The sequence below is a fragment of the Artibeus jamaicensis genome, unplaced genomic scaffold (genome assembly GCF_021234435.1).
Source record: "Artibeus jamaicensis isolate MK-2021 breed Jamaican fruit bat unplaced genomic scaffold, CSHL_Jam_final contig_76, whole genome shotgun sequence".
Classification (NCBI taxonomy): Eukaryota; Metazoa; Chordata; class Mammalia; order Chiroptera; family Phyllostomidae; genus Artibeus; species Artibeus jamaicensis.
In genome coordinates this window covers 18,851,400-18,865,444 of record NW_026521954.1, presented here as the reverse complement: position 1 = coordinate 18,865,444, position 14,045 = coordinate 18,851,400, and the positions used below count along the sequence as shown (strand labels likewise).

At 45.7% G+C, this 14,045-nt stretch overlaps 1 protein-coding gene across 1 annotated transcript in view; it reads right to left on the bottom strand.

Moving 5' to 3' along the window:
* The window catches only part of FAM184B (family with sequence similarity 184 member B), a 77,754-nt gene that overhangs the window by 42,779 nt on the left and 20,930 nt on the right, over nt 1-14,045 (bottom strand). The gene's annotated exons all lie outside the window — the stretch shown is intronic.

The window sequence follows — 14,045 nt, the reverse complement described above, 5'->3', positions numbered from 1 at the left end:
TCTGCAAGGTGCCATGGGAATCCAGCAAGGGGTTTAAAGCTCTGATTTGTTCAAAAAGAACATGTTGGGAGGCAGAACACTAGAAAATGGAGTTCAGCTATTGATGAATTACACACCACGACCAAGTGGGCACGCTGAGTTAATTCAACATCTGAAAATCGCTTACTGTAATGCACTGCAGGAAGGGAATAGAGGACAGTGGAATAGAACAAAGGATAAAAGCCTCATGATGGTCTCCACAGACCCAGGAAAGGCATTTAACAAAATCCAACACCCTTTCATAATAAAAACCACTCACCAAACTGGAAGCAGAAGGGAACTTCCTCAACCTGATAGAGGGAATCTATGAAAAATCCACATCTAACGTTGTATTCCATGGGGAAAGACTGAGTTCTTCTCCATAACTTCAGATACAAGACAGGGATGCACTGCTAGTGTGGAGAAGAGAATGAAGGAAGGCAGGAGCATGGTGGGAGCCCATACATAGTAGGTACCACACACAGTAGGTACTCACACATAGTAGGTACTTGTACATAGTAGGTAGTCATGCACAGTAGGTACTCATTACATAGTAGGTACTTGTGCATAGTAGGTAGTCATTACATAGTAGGTACTTGTGCACAGTAGGTACTCATTACATAGTAGGTACTTGTGCATAGTAGGTACTCATTACATAGTAGGTACTCATACACAGTAGCTACTCATTACATAGTGGTACTCTACACGGTAAGAACTTACTAAATGTTTCTTCCTTCTCTCTCACATTAGCCCCTCAAAAGGGAGCATCCCTTGTTCTCGGAGATACCACATCTGAAGTTTTTGAGCAGATTTTGAGTGGATCCACCCTTTTCTGGGTTGGTGCCTCACAGGTTACCTGGCAACCCTTCTCCTGCCACCTCTTTCTTTGCTTTCTTTTGCTCACCACCTACTAAACTGAAACATCAAAGCACATGGCCCTGATTCATTTATAAATCCACCTTCTCAGGAGGAGGCTGAGTTCAGAATCCATCAAGGGACATGGATAATTCAGCAGCCAAGAGAAATACTGAGCAAGTCAGCAAGACTTCCTGAGGGTTTTAGAAATACACTGGTTTGATTTCAGAGAAAATTTCAGATGAGGGCCTTTTCACGTCTTAGGGGCTGAGCACTGCAGGCTTAGCCAAGCTGTAATGAATGGATTCTGAGCACCAGATACTGAGGAAACTTCCCATCAAGTCTGGCAGCAGGAGTCAGGAATGAAATGGAAAAGAAAACAAACAAACAAACAAACAAACAATATTTGTTGAGTACCCAGAGTATAACACTGAGTGAGCAATGTACATTATGAGAGAGAGAGAGAGAGAGAAGGAAGCCAACTAACACCTTTGGAGGTATTGCTCAGTAATTCTCGCCCTTGCTTCCTGCATCATCATTAACGGATCACTCCCATCAACATGCAGAGATGTTCTGTAACATTATCATTAACAAAAATCCTTCTTTTGATCCCATGCTCCCATTTTTCTGTAACCCTTTAGAGCAAACTCCTCAAATACTTGGTTTATAGCCATTGTCACTAATTCCTCACGTCCCCTTCTCTCCAGAACACTTGCCAATCAGGCTTTCAAGCCAACTCAATAATCCACCAAAACAGCTCCTCCCTGCTTCACCGAACACCTCCACACTGCTAAAACAATAGCTACTTCTCACTCTTCATCTGTTCCCCTTTTCAGCAGCATTTGATGTAAGAAATCACTTCCTTCTCTCTGAAACAGTGTCTTCTCAAGGCTCCCAGGATATAACACCCTCCTACTGATTACCAAATGTTCCTTCTTATCTCCTGGGCTAGTTCCTCCTCATCACCCTTCCTCCAGATAGGAGTGCCCAGAGAGCAGGCTTCAGGCTGCTTCTCCTCTCTACAAACATTCCCTGGGGGGTCTTATCCGGTTTCATGATTTTCTGCTTTATTTGCTAATGACTCAGGCTCTTCCTGTCACCTGAACATCAAACTCCTATTGTTTACCAAAATCTCCACTTGGATATCTAACATGCAAGTCAACTTATACTGTTTCTTTTTCTTTCAAAACCTGTTTTCCTACAATATTTCCCATCTCACTGCATGGCAATGTACTTCTTCCAGTTGCTCAGGTCAGTCAAGTTTCAGAGCAGACCAATAAGCACAGGAAGAGATGCTCAGCATCACTAATCATCAGGGGAATGCAAATCAAAACCACAGTGAGCTACCACTTCACATCCATTTGGATGGTTATTGCACAAAATAATCAGGACAGAAGCACTGGCGAGGATGTAGGGACATTAGAACCCTGGGCACTGCGGGTGGGAATTTGAAATGGTGCGGCTGCTGTGAAACTGATGCGTGGTTCCTTAAAGGCGTAACTGTGGATTTACCAATAATCCAGCAATTCCACTTCTGGAGTTTTGGTTCCAAAACAACTGGAAGAAGGGGCACCCTCGTAGCATTATTCACGCTGGCCAAAAGGTGGAAACAACCCAAGTGTTCATCAACAAAGGAATGGATAAACTAAATGTAATATATACACATACAAAGGAATATTATTCAGCCTTAAAAAGAAAGTCTGTCACACGGCACTACACGGATGAACCTTGAAGACATTATGCTAAGTGAAAGAATCCAGTTGCAAACAGACAAATGCCACATGATTCCATGTACATGAGGTTCCTAGGGTAGGGAAATTCATGGAGCCACAAAGGAGAATGGTGGTTGCCAGGGTTCAGAGGGAGGAGGGAACAGGGTGCATTGTTTAAAGGGTACTGTGTTTCGGTTTGGAAAGATGAACAACTTCTAGAGGTGGTGGCAACAGTTGCATAACAGAACTATACGCTTAAGATGGTAGACTTTGTTATTTATATTTTAGCGCCATAAGAAAATGGAAAATAAAAATTTACTGGAGTCACCCTGTCTCTCACATCCCACATTTACCCCATCGGCCCATCCCCAACCTCTCCGCTCCTCATCATTTCATATTCCCCTTAGCCCGGGTCATGGGCACCTCTCGCCTGGATCACAACGGCCTCTTAATCCTAGTTTCTGTCTTGCCACCCAGAATCTGCTTAAAGTTAGTAAAGTTATGTCCCTTCGCTGCTCAAAACTTTCTGATGGATTCCTACTGCACTCAGGAATAGTCAGAGCCCTGAATTTGGGTGTGGAAGTGCCCAGGAAGTGCGAAGGACACGCAATTGCTGTCCCTTCCCTTATGGAAATGGCTCAGAACAGGGCCCAAGCAAGGCTGGGCTCCTGGGCTCCGAGGAATGGATTTCTAGATGGAGTGTAAGACGCTAATTAAAATATCACCCTTAAAGAAGGAACTACTACCCTTTGCAACAACATGGATGGAACTGGAAAGCATTATGTTGAGTGAAATAAGCCAGGTGTTGAAAGACAAATACCATATGATCTCACCTTTAACAGGAAGCTGAACAACAAAACAAACAAGCAAGCAAAAAAAAAAACAAAGATACTGCAATAGAGAACAAGGGGACAGCGACCAGAGGGAGAGAGGAGGGAATTTAAGGGGAAAAAATGGGAGGGATTTAGAGAAACAAGTATAAAGGACACAGGGACAATAACTAAGGGGGGTGGAAAGGGGAGGGAGGTGGGGTGCATGGGGTGGGGTGGGCTGGGATGGGAGAAATAAACAAAACTGTACTTGAAAAATAACTAAATAAAAAATATATTTAAAAAAGAAAAAAATCTTTCTTTTAAAAAAACTCAGAGTTTTTCTTGGTTATCAAATAAATGTGATTATGACAGAAAAAAAATGTCACCCTTATGCATCAGAGAGCTGTTGCTAGGCACCTCGCTGCACAAGGCGCTGTGCTGAGAGGCATATGCTTCTGAGCAACTGAAGCCCAACTGTCTCCCAAACCCATCTAGATGGAGACTTAGCTGAAAGGGAAGGGCAGTCTCTCCCCGAGGGCTCTTGATTCCAGCCCCTACTCTCATCAGCCCAGGCGAACACTCACATGGGAACCACTGACCAGCTGCATGAGATGCGGGACCAGGAAAGAGGCCATCCTGTCTGTCTTTCAGATCTCAATGACTCATTTACAGCTTTTTGGAAAGTGAACACCAGTGATAGCTTCCTTGGTCAGCCAACCTGGTCAGTAGATATGCATATGCATGCATGATGCTTCTTCTCTGAATAAAGCCAGTATGAAGAAATCTTAATAGCTCTCACAGGAAATATTTTAACAGAGAAGAAATCCAGGTAGGAACATGAAAACTTGCAAGCATGCATCCAAACAAAATTGTGTAAACTCAAAAGCAGAAATGGCCACTCTTCGAGTCTACCTGTTCAGATTGTGACTTTGCAAATTTAAATTGTGAAAGCAGGCTTTGTGGACAGGTCTATGTAGACATGCACGTCCGCTTGTTCCATATCAATGACAGGACCCTGAGGGCTGTTACTCTCTCTTCCAAGCTCAGAGCAGCTTTACTACGCAAACCCCACAGCATGAAAGGCGAATATATTGAAGGCCCATATTATGAACTTTTACTTTGTCCACTGTTCTTGGGGGGTGGGGGAGGGATCTCTTTAAACGTTTTTCAATCCATTTATTGTATCTTTTATTGTATCTTCTGCATAATCCTCAGACACACAGTGTGTTTCAAGCTAAATATTCTTGTCCAAGTAACACTTTAACAAAACCCAAAGATCCATTTATGATAGTCTGGTCACCTTTGCAGACTGCGTTCCCAGTCGTGGCTGAATTTCTGTGCTCTGGTGACATGTGGTCCTTTAATAAGCACAAGGGAGTCCTATTCTCAGTTCATGGGTGGTGGTGTTGCTCACTTAATCTCTATACCAGAAATGGAAGGGCCATGGGGGTCAAGTTCATGGGCCAGCCCATCTTTTGTCTCTGACTTGTGCTACCAGAAGCATCCATGGAAGAACAGAGTCTATGCCAGCCCAACACAGTGGGGACCTCAGCAAGTCGGAAGTCAATTACTTTAAGTTAAAATAAAAACAACATAAAATTCAAGATAAAACATGGTCCCAATTCTTTTTTAAAATCATACAGACATATCAACAAAGAGGAGGGTCAAGAATATGCCAAAACATGAGCAGAGTTATTTTTGGATGGTAAAACGGAAGGGTGATTGATTCTTCTTTTTTTTTTTGCTTTTGTGCATTCTCCATTTTTTTTCTATGATGAGTATATACCTCAATTGTAATCAGAAAAAATGTAGTTTGGGGGGGGGATAGGGCCATACCATCTAACTGCATCAGTTCTGCATCAGTTAATCCACAAGTATTTAAGCCTGAGACACAGATTCTGACAGGAAGGGCCAGTCCGGAGGCCTCCCTGGGAGATTTGGGCTTGTCTGTCCAGCCTCCACTGGGCTAGTGAGAAACAGAAGTTTATGTCTCAGCAGCCCCATGATGCATGTGTTGTCTTTTCCGTTAAGGACCTCAGTTCTTCAGGGGACGTGAGTCTGAGAGTCCTGATGCTGCTATGGGTGTGGAATGGGGAATGAAGTGCAACAGATGCTGTCCGAAGCTTCGATCCAGGAGTCAGGCAAGAACAGACCCCTGACAAATAACAGACACCATGTTGGGTGCAGCTACTCTACTTTCAGAAGGAAGCTCTTGAACTCGTCCTTCATCAACCGCTCCTGGGAATCTCTGTGGCATGCAAGACTAGGAGCAGCTGGCTTTTGTAAAATCGAGGGAAAGCCTGTTTTCTGTTTTTCTGGAATCTCTTCTTCCAACCCCCCCTGCCTATGACTCCTCTACTTCAGGGTCCCTTCATCCCTTGTCTACTAGCGTGTTCATTGCACATCCAAGAGCCAACTATACAACAATCCTGCTTGACATTGCTCAGAGGCTCCTCATCGCCCACAGCGGTGGCAGTCAACCTTCTTTTGCCCCAGTGTCCCTGAGGGTAGGACACGGTCTAGGGGGACTCACCACTGCAGAACCCACTGGCTTTGTGAGGAGAGTCAGGATATAACTCAACTTTGTGTCCAGATGGGGAACACTGGGCCAGGAAACTAGGAGGCACACAGTAGGTCTTGCGGGAGAGGCTGTTGAGTTGAATGAGCAGGGACTGTTTGCCACACCCCACTGTATCCTCCCCATCTAGCGGAACTCCTGGTCCGGAATTCATCAGAGGGCAAATGAAAGTGATGAAAAAAGAAACGAGCAAGAACTTATGTGACAGAGGGGAGACCGACGCCATTCAGACGCGTTAAATGCAAGTGAAATGATGCCGGGCTGTGTCAGGAGAAAGGCAGGCAGTTATTGTTCCCATCCAACTGATCAAAAAATGCCACTTGGTGATTTTACTCATCCCAGGCAATAAAACCAGAAACTATTCTTTAGGAATTATTCTTTAATAAACATTGAGTGAGCACCTAATACGTGTCAGACCCAGTCCAGATCTCTTTTCACTCAGTTCAAGTCCAATGGCTCTTAAACTCCTGTCAGCACATCCTGGAGGTGAAATCTGGGGGGTTGCCGGGTGGCTTCTGATAATAAAATCATGTATAAAGTCACTTCCGTTTTCATTTATGGTGACACTGTCCTTTATTTTGGCCAAGTTCCCTTAGCTAGTCTTTTAACATCTGCCTGTTCTAGAGGGTAGAAAGTGTATTTAGTTCATACTCCTGAAAGTCCCTTCTTTGCTTAAAAAAACCAAATTCCACAGGTTACGAAATTCAGCATTTCTTGGCCTGATCTTCCTGTTTAGTAAAAATATACAAAATCTGTTAGAAAGCACATCCTAAAAAAATGTACAGATTTATTCATCAGAATTCTTTTAGATACAAGAACAGAAACCCAAATCCACTGGCTGGGAAAAAAGCAACTTACTGGCTCATGTGCCTGAGAAGCCCAGAGCCAGTGGCAGCTTCGGCTCTTAAAGCATGTCACCTTGACCGTCTCTTTCCATCTCACAGTTTTGCTTTTCCCTGAGTCCGCTTTGTGCTCCAGCAAGTTTTTGGCAAAGTAGCCACAGGCAGCAAGCATCAAGGTTAAATTTTAGCAGCTTAGTGTGTCCCCAGAAAGAGAGCTGCCTTTTCTCAACAGTTCTGACAAGTCTCAAAGTTGACTCTACTCATCCAAGCAGGGTCATGGGTCTAATGTTAATTCCTGCAGTCAATGGGGTAGAATACACTCACTGGTTAATTTCAGGTCACGTGGGGTCCAAGGTAATGGGGTTGACCTTCCTCAACCACAAGGACAGAGGAATGGAGTGGGGTAAACAGCAGCATCTCAGTGGAAATTGGAAATCTGGTACCAGAAGAATGGATGCTGTGTTAGCAAGAACCGAAGTCCACTACAGCTGCTACTCTGACCCTTCTAAGGAAGCCGAATAAGGTTCACAGAGCACCAACTTCAGCACCAGAGGAAACAGAACAACGGGTTAGGACTTGGTCTCGACTCTCAGAAGCTCTTGTGCACACACGCAGGCACACGCACAATGTTCAGGTGGAAACAGGATGCAGGACGAATGGCCTGTGGGAAGTTGGAGGAAGTGCAGGGCTGATGACAGGGGACCTGAGTTCCAAGGCCCAGCTCAGCCCTTCTCAAGCAGTGGGACCTAAGTGAGACAAGAAGTCCTTTAATCTCTCAGAGAAAACTAAGTATCCTCTCCTGGGAATGCAATGGTCCAACTAAACTGATATTATCAAAGGGGACGGATGCGAACAAGAGAGGTCAAGGTCCAATGGGCCTGAGGAGTGTTTAGGCACCTTTGTTATAAAGACATTTGTTTAACTGGTTTTACCCCAACATTTGGCCACTGAGCTTTTTTCTAATTATAATGCCAATTAATATCCCTCATCACTTATTTTGGGATGTGGTAGGCTGGGAGTTCTTCAGATTTTGTCCCTTGTGGGTTAAAGTGTCGAAGGCACGTGAGAACAAATGACGAAGAGCTCAGGGCTCACAGCTCCTTGTACAGGTACAGTCAGGACAGGCAGGACCTGTGGGAGCAGGGGGTGTGCACTGGGGGCAGTGCGAGCAAGAGCTCTGGGAAGAGAGTCTGGGCCGAGGGGCACTGGGGGAGCAAGTGCTGCCCCTGGACAGCTGGGAGAAATCCCGGCGTAAGACTCAGTTATTTTCAGGTGGTGGGATTAGAGGGGATTTTAATTGCTAACATTTTCTGCTGTTTTGCATTTTCTCATTTCCTACAAAGTACATATTACTTGGTAAGTTAAGATGATCAAAGGAAAAGAAAAATATAAAATATTTGTAAAATCCCAAAGGATATGAACCAACTAACCATGTGACTTTTGTATATCTAACATTGTGTTTGATTCAAAGGGAAAATTATTCACACGAATGGTAACTTTGAAGCCTTCTTCCTTAGACACCTGTCATTGGCATTTTTTAATAATCAAAAAGCAAACCTAAGGATGATGATCATAAAAAATAAACCATTCTCCACCCATTTCATTTTTCCTCATTGCTCCTGATCTCAGTTCAGATGCTCTGGCCCCCGAGAGGTTGCTGAACTGACAAAACCAAGGGCAAAGTGAGTGCCACGCTCAATCAACCTGTGGGTGACATTACAAGCAGCATAAATGCAACAGCGGCAGGCGTCTGTAGGACACATATGTATGCACGGTACTGAACCCACTGTGTGTCCTACAGGTGCGCAGAGGGTCCCAGAGCGCTGGATTCAGGATGCCTGCCTATTCTTACACAGTCTCCAAAAATGGTGTGCTCAACAAGCCACTTTTAAAAGGACGTAAATGCTGATGATGATGACGACGATGATGATGATGTTGATGATGATTATGCTACCAGTGAGGCAATCCTGACAACACTGATAATAGAAATACTCCCCAGGAGTTTACAAGGTGCCAGGTGCTAGGGTCATAGACTTACACACCCTCTCTCATCTGATTCCCATAATAATCCCACAGCAGGTAGGCCTCATTATTGTCTAGTTTTATCGATTGACAAACTAAGTCAAGGAGTGGCTGGATAAGGTGATGGAGGTTACGGGACTGGACAGCATCCAAACCGGGACTCTTTCCATTCTCACTCTAGCGCCTGTGGTCTTACCACCATTCAAACCATTGAAGAAAAACAGAAATGCCAGTTAGGTAAAAGTGAATTCTAGTTCTGTGATTGGTAGGGTACAGGCTGGGCTACTATAAAAGACTCCTCAAAACACAGAGGGTTAAATATGGTGGAATTTATTTCTCTCTTTTTCATAACAGTCTCAAGGCCAGTGGTGGTCAGAAGTGGGTGGAAGGCTCTGGTCTATGATCACTCAGCTCTGCCACCTTCAACCTTCATCAATCCTCAAACTGTAGCTTCTGTTGTCTGGGTCCAAGGCCACTGCCACATTTGTTGCGATTCCCATCAGTAAGAAGAGAGATAGAGGAGGTCCAGGGTAAGCAGCTTGCATTTAGGCTGGGAATGAACTGGTGTATATACCCCCTCTCTCACCTCCCAATGGCCTGCACTTAATTCCATAGCTGCAAGGGAGGCTGGGAGGTGCAGTTTCTGGCTAGGCTGCCATGCGACAAAGGAAAGCACAGATGGTTCTATTACTGAAAGCAAAAAGGGAGACAGGCTGTTTCTCCCATTCCAGTGCCTTAGAAAGTTAAAGTTAGATGTTGCTTTTCACCCAACTTACTCCAGCTGTATTATATGTAAAGGAGGTGTCCAAGGCTCGGAGAGTTTAAGCAATATCCTTCATCTCACTGGGGCAGAACTGAATCTAGAGCTTGTTCCCTGATTTCTAGACCAGTGTTTGTTTTTTTTTTTCTTCCTAAATTGAGTCTTCAGATTAAACCAAAGTTACCATCAAATTTCTAACTTGTGCCAAAATAACATGACGACCTTTAAAAAATGATACCTGGTTGTGAGATTGCCCAAAAGGAGTCAATAAATGTCAAAAAGAAAGGTGAATATATTCATAGAATTTTAAGATTGTAAGCATGATATCACCAAGACCATATCTTCCTCTTTTTGTAAATAAAGCAACTTGGGCCCCAGTAGTCTACTGATTTCTGCATGGTCACACAGCTTATGTGAAAGAGTCATGATTGGTCCTTTACCTCTTTATTTTCAGTGTTCCTTCCACTGAACCTCAAAGACCCTCATGAAAAGGATAAAAGGACTTAAAAGCCCCTACAGTTGCAGCCCATGAGACTCCTGGGAAATCCCACTTCTATTTCCTTGGGCATTAGCTACAGAATGTTGTTCTCTCATCTGGCTCACATTCAACAAGCCAGTTTCAATGCAACGATCTCCATTCATGGAGTGGATTCAATCTCCATTCAATTTTCCCTTCATCAGGCACCATGCTAGGGGCAGAGGGGTGCAAAAATACAAAAGTTATGGTCCTTGCTGGGAGCTTACAATTTGGTGGCAAATACATAAAAACAATAGCAAGGTAGTGTAAAATGACATAGTGGCTGGCTATAGCATGATGGCTACTTTTTTTAGTTTTTCAGGAAGCAATATCCCATACACTGTCTGTGATGGGCTCTCCATCCACAGGGGTGAGTAGGTATTTCTGCCTGGGCTGATGCTTAGAATCCCATCCCTCTATCCAAAGTGAGTGGCACATGGTGGATATGAGATGCAAGCCAGGCCAGGCAGGGTTCTCCCTGGGACTTTATTCATTGAGTGAGGAGAGAATATCTCTAGCCTATTGGGTCTGAAGGTTGGAAGGATGTGAATACAGAGTGACCTGTGACCTTGGCCTCCATGACATGGTAAAACCCAACTAGTAGGAAATGATGAATGCCTCTGCCACTGCCCCACAGACCAGTACAGAGATACAAGTGGGAGAAAGAGTGAAAGAGGCCTGTCCAAGAGCAAGAAACATCTGGGGCCTTACATCATCATTCCTGTCATCACATCCTCACAAGCTGTAACCATGCAGAAATCCTTATCACCACCACCGCCATCAGCATCATCCTCCATCATCATCAGAATGAACATTTTTAGTGTTCACCTTATGCCAGGAACATTACCTATATGAAATGTAGGCACTTGACATTATCTCATTTAATAATGATAATGATAATTAATAAAATGCAAAGGTATTACTAGCCTCCTTTTACAGAAGAGTAAACTAAGGAACAAAGAAGAAAAATGATTGGCCATAGGTCACACAGCTAAAGAGAGAGCCCATGAACCCAAATTTGTCCGACTCTAAAATCTTACTTCTTTCTATTGCAACATGGAGCCCTGAGCCCTGAAAGACTTTGGATTTGAGGCAGGTGGCCTCCCTTTCCTGTGCAGAACTAGGTTCAAGTCGTCACACCACGTGGTCCTCCAGGCTGGACTGACCGTGGGCATGGCTTCTCCTTTATGTTGATTCCTGGTGGGTCTCTGACCTAATCTGACCTCCCTTCCTTGAGCAGCATGAGTAGAAGTCTACCTCCAGCTAGGGAAACCTCAGGTCCTGTCCCCAGGACTACTGCCCCATTGTGGGAGTCACCTTTTGCCTCCACAGTTCCTAGCTCTGTCCAGAGCAGAAGACCACCATTTCTGACCCTTATGCAACATCTCCACAGGAGTTCATGAATTCAATGGGTTGTCATCATTGAGCACTTACTATGTGCCAGGCACCATTCTAGTTTCTTGAGGTATGCCAGCACATACAACATACTGAAATATCTGCCCTCATTGGAATTGAATTCTAGTAGCAGGGAGCTAGATGACAGATAATAGATATAGTAAATGAGTTCATTATGGATGTTGAAAAGTGGAAAACAAAATGTAGACCAGGAATATGGAGAGAGGGTGACATTACTTGAAACAGAACAGTTCAGGTTGGCTTTACTGAGAGCTTTGGGCAAAGATGAGAAGAAGCTGAAAGGTTAGCCAGGCAGACATCTGGCCAAGAGTTCTGGGCCAGGGCCAGGGCCAGGGCCCTGAGGCCTGTGGGGCTGGAACAGAGTGAGCGAAGGGGACACTCATAGGAGTGAGGTCAGCAAAGTCATCAGGAGCCTGAGTTGTAGAGTCTAGGACTTTGGCTTCCACCCACAGATGAGAGTGACTAGTGGGTTTGATCAGAAGGGCAGCCGTGATCTGACTTGAAGGGGATCTTCCTGGCTGCTGGGTTGAGAATAAACCACAGGGGACCAGTGTCAAAGCAGAGAGATGATTAGGAGGCACTAATCTAGAGGACAGTAACCCAGGCATCACAGCACAGTAAAGTCACTCTCTTCCTCTTGCTACGGCAACCTGCTTCTTGATGCTGTGAGACGGTCAACCTGAATGGGAGCCCAGAAGTCCTCTTCAGCCTCTTCTCTTCCTCCCAAGACATGCGCACTCAGTGACTGGAGACTGTATAGGCTCGCCGCCGGAAAGTCCTCACTTCCCTCCCTCCCCTCGCTGTGTCCCTCCCACTCTTCCCCTCCCCACTCCAGCCTTGTCTCCTGACGCTGCCCTCCGTGTCAGTGCACTGAAGACAGCTGCTCACAGTGCTGCCCAGGGCGGGGGGGGGGGGGGGGCGGGCCCACTGTGCACTGGGTACCACAGAGCTCTTCAGCCCACATTCAAGGCTCCACACAAGCCAGCATCAAATCCTGCCACCGCCCCCTCAGACCCTAAGCAACTGCGACATTGGGTTACACACTGATTCCTGAGCAAGCTGCATGCTTTCAGACCCTGCCACCTCTGCTCACACGTCTCCCTCTGTCTGGAATGCCTCCCCTGCCATTCTCTCCCTGGGGAAATCCTCCTCAATTGGCAGTTCCAGAGCCAATGCCATCTGCTTTCCAAGAGCTCCTCTGGGGCCCCCACAAGGATTCATGCATTTACTGAGTCACGCATAGCTGGCCCCATGAGTTACCTTCTCCTAACCCGAGAACAGGTCTCTCCTGGTATGAAGGCAGGGAAAGAGATGTGCACTGTTTTATGGGTCCTACTTTCTTTTCTCAAACAGGTCGGGGTAAATTTATGGCTTCTTTCTCTGCTCTCCCATGGCCATTTCTCTTCAGAGCCTCTATGACATGTTCAGAGCCTCACAGATCCTGTTCTGTGGCAGAGACTACTGGGGCGGGAAAGGCAGTCTCAGGCACGCAATCTTTCAACCTCTGCTCCACCACTGAAGGAAGGGCCCTGGGCCTGAAACCCTCTTCCCCTAAAGACAAAGGGCCTGCACAGCCTGTGCCAGGCTTTTCACCTCGTGCAAGAAGGTCTTTGCCAATTTAGGGTCGGTGTGTGTTCGTGTGTTCTGCCGAAGCCTGCGTGTCAAAGGCGCTCAGGCGTGCTTCCAGCTGTCAGTACTTCAGACCCCACAAGGGAGCGGGGAGCCTCCTCCTGCTGCACAATTGTGTCAGCTGCTGGAGCGTCGCTGGCCGGGAGGGACATGCGTGCACTACTGGAGCTGACCTTGCTCTCCCTTCTTTACGGGGCTAAAGCGCTGGCTGTTCTACCCAGTGCTTGACCATGTTGTGTTTCCCTTGGCAACTCCAACACCAAGCTGTAGTGGGCAGAAGTGTTTGGACTGCTACTCCTGGCAGCTGGCATAGTTATGATCCTTGCTCTCCCTCATGGAGTTGGAGTCTTCCCCTGGTATTGGTAACCAGTGAACCGTGTTCCACTCCACAAGGTGCCTGTCTCTAGAATCTCAATACTGTGTAGGTATCCTGCTAACATACTCTATTTTCTAGAGTCTCTTGCAGCTGGTTATGGCCACGTGGTTAAGTTCTACTTAGTGAAATCTTAGAAAAGTATTATGTGGGCTTCCAGGAGGTCTCCTTAAGTGGGAGGGGTGCACCCCCCTTCACTCTTTTCATTCCAGCAGTGTGGAAAGTGGTTGCCGTGGCTGGAGCTCCAGCAGCCATCTTGGACCATGAGGTGACCTTGAGGATGAAGCCCTGCAGCTGGCATGGCAGAGCAGAGAGACGGAAAAACACGCATCTCCCATCCTACTCTGTCACTGTTCACCTCTTTTATGTAAGAGAGGAATAAATTTCACATGTGTTCTGGGTTTTGCTGTTACACGCAGCCAAACCCAGTATACAGTAAAAAGTCCATGTTTTCTCTTGCTTTCTTTTGCATATCCTGTATCTTACATAGTGTCTGACACAGAATTGGTGC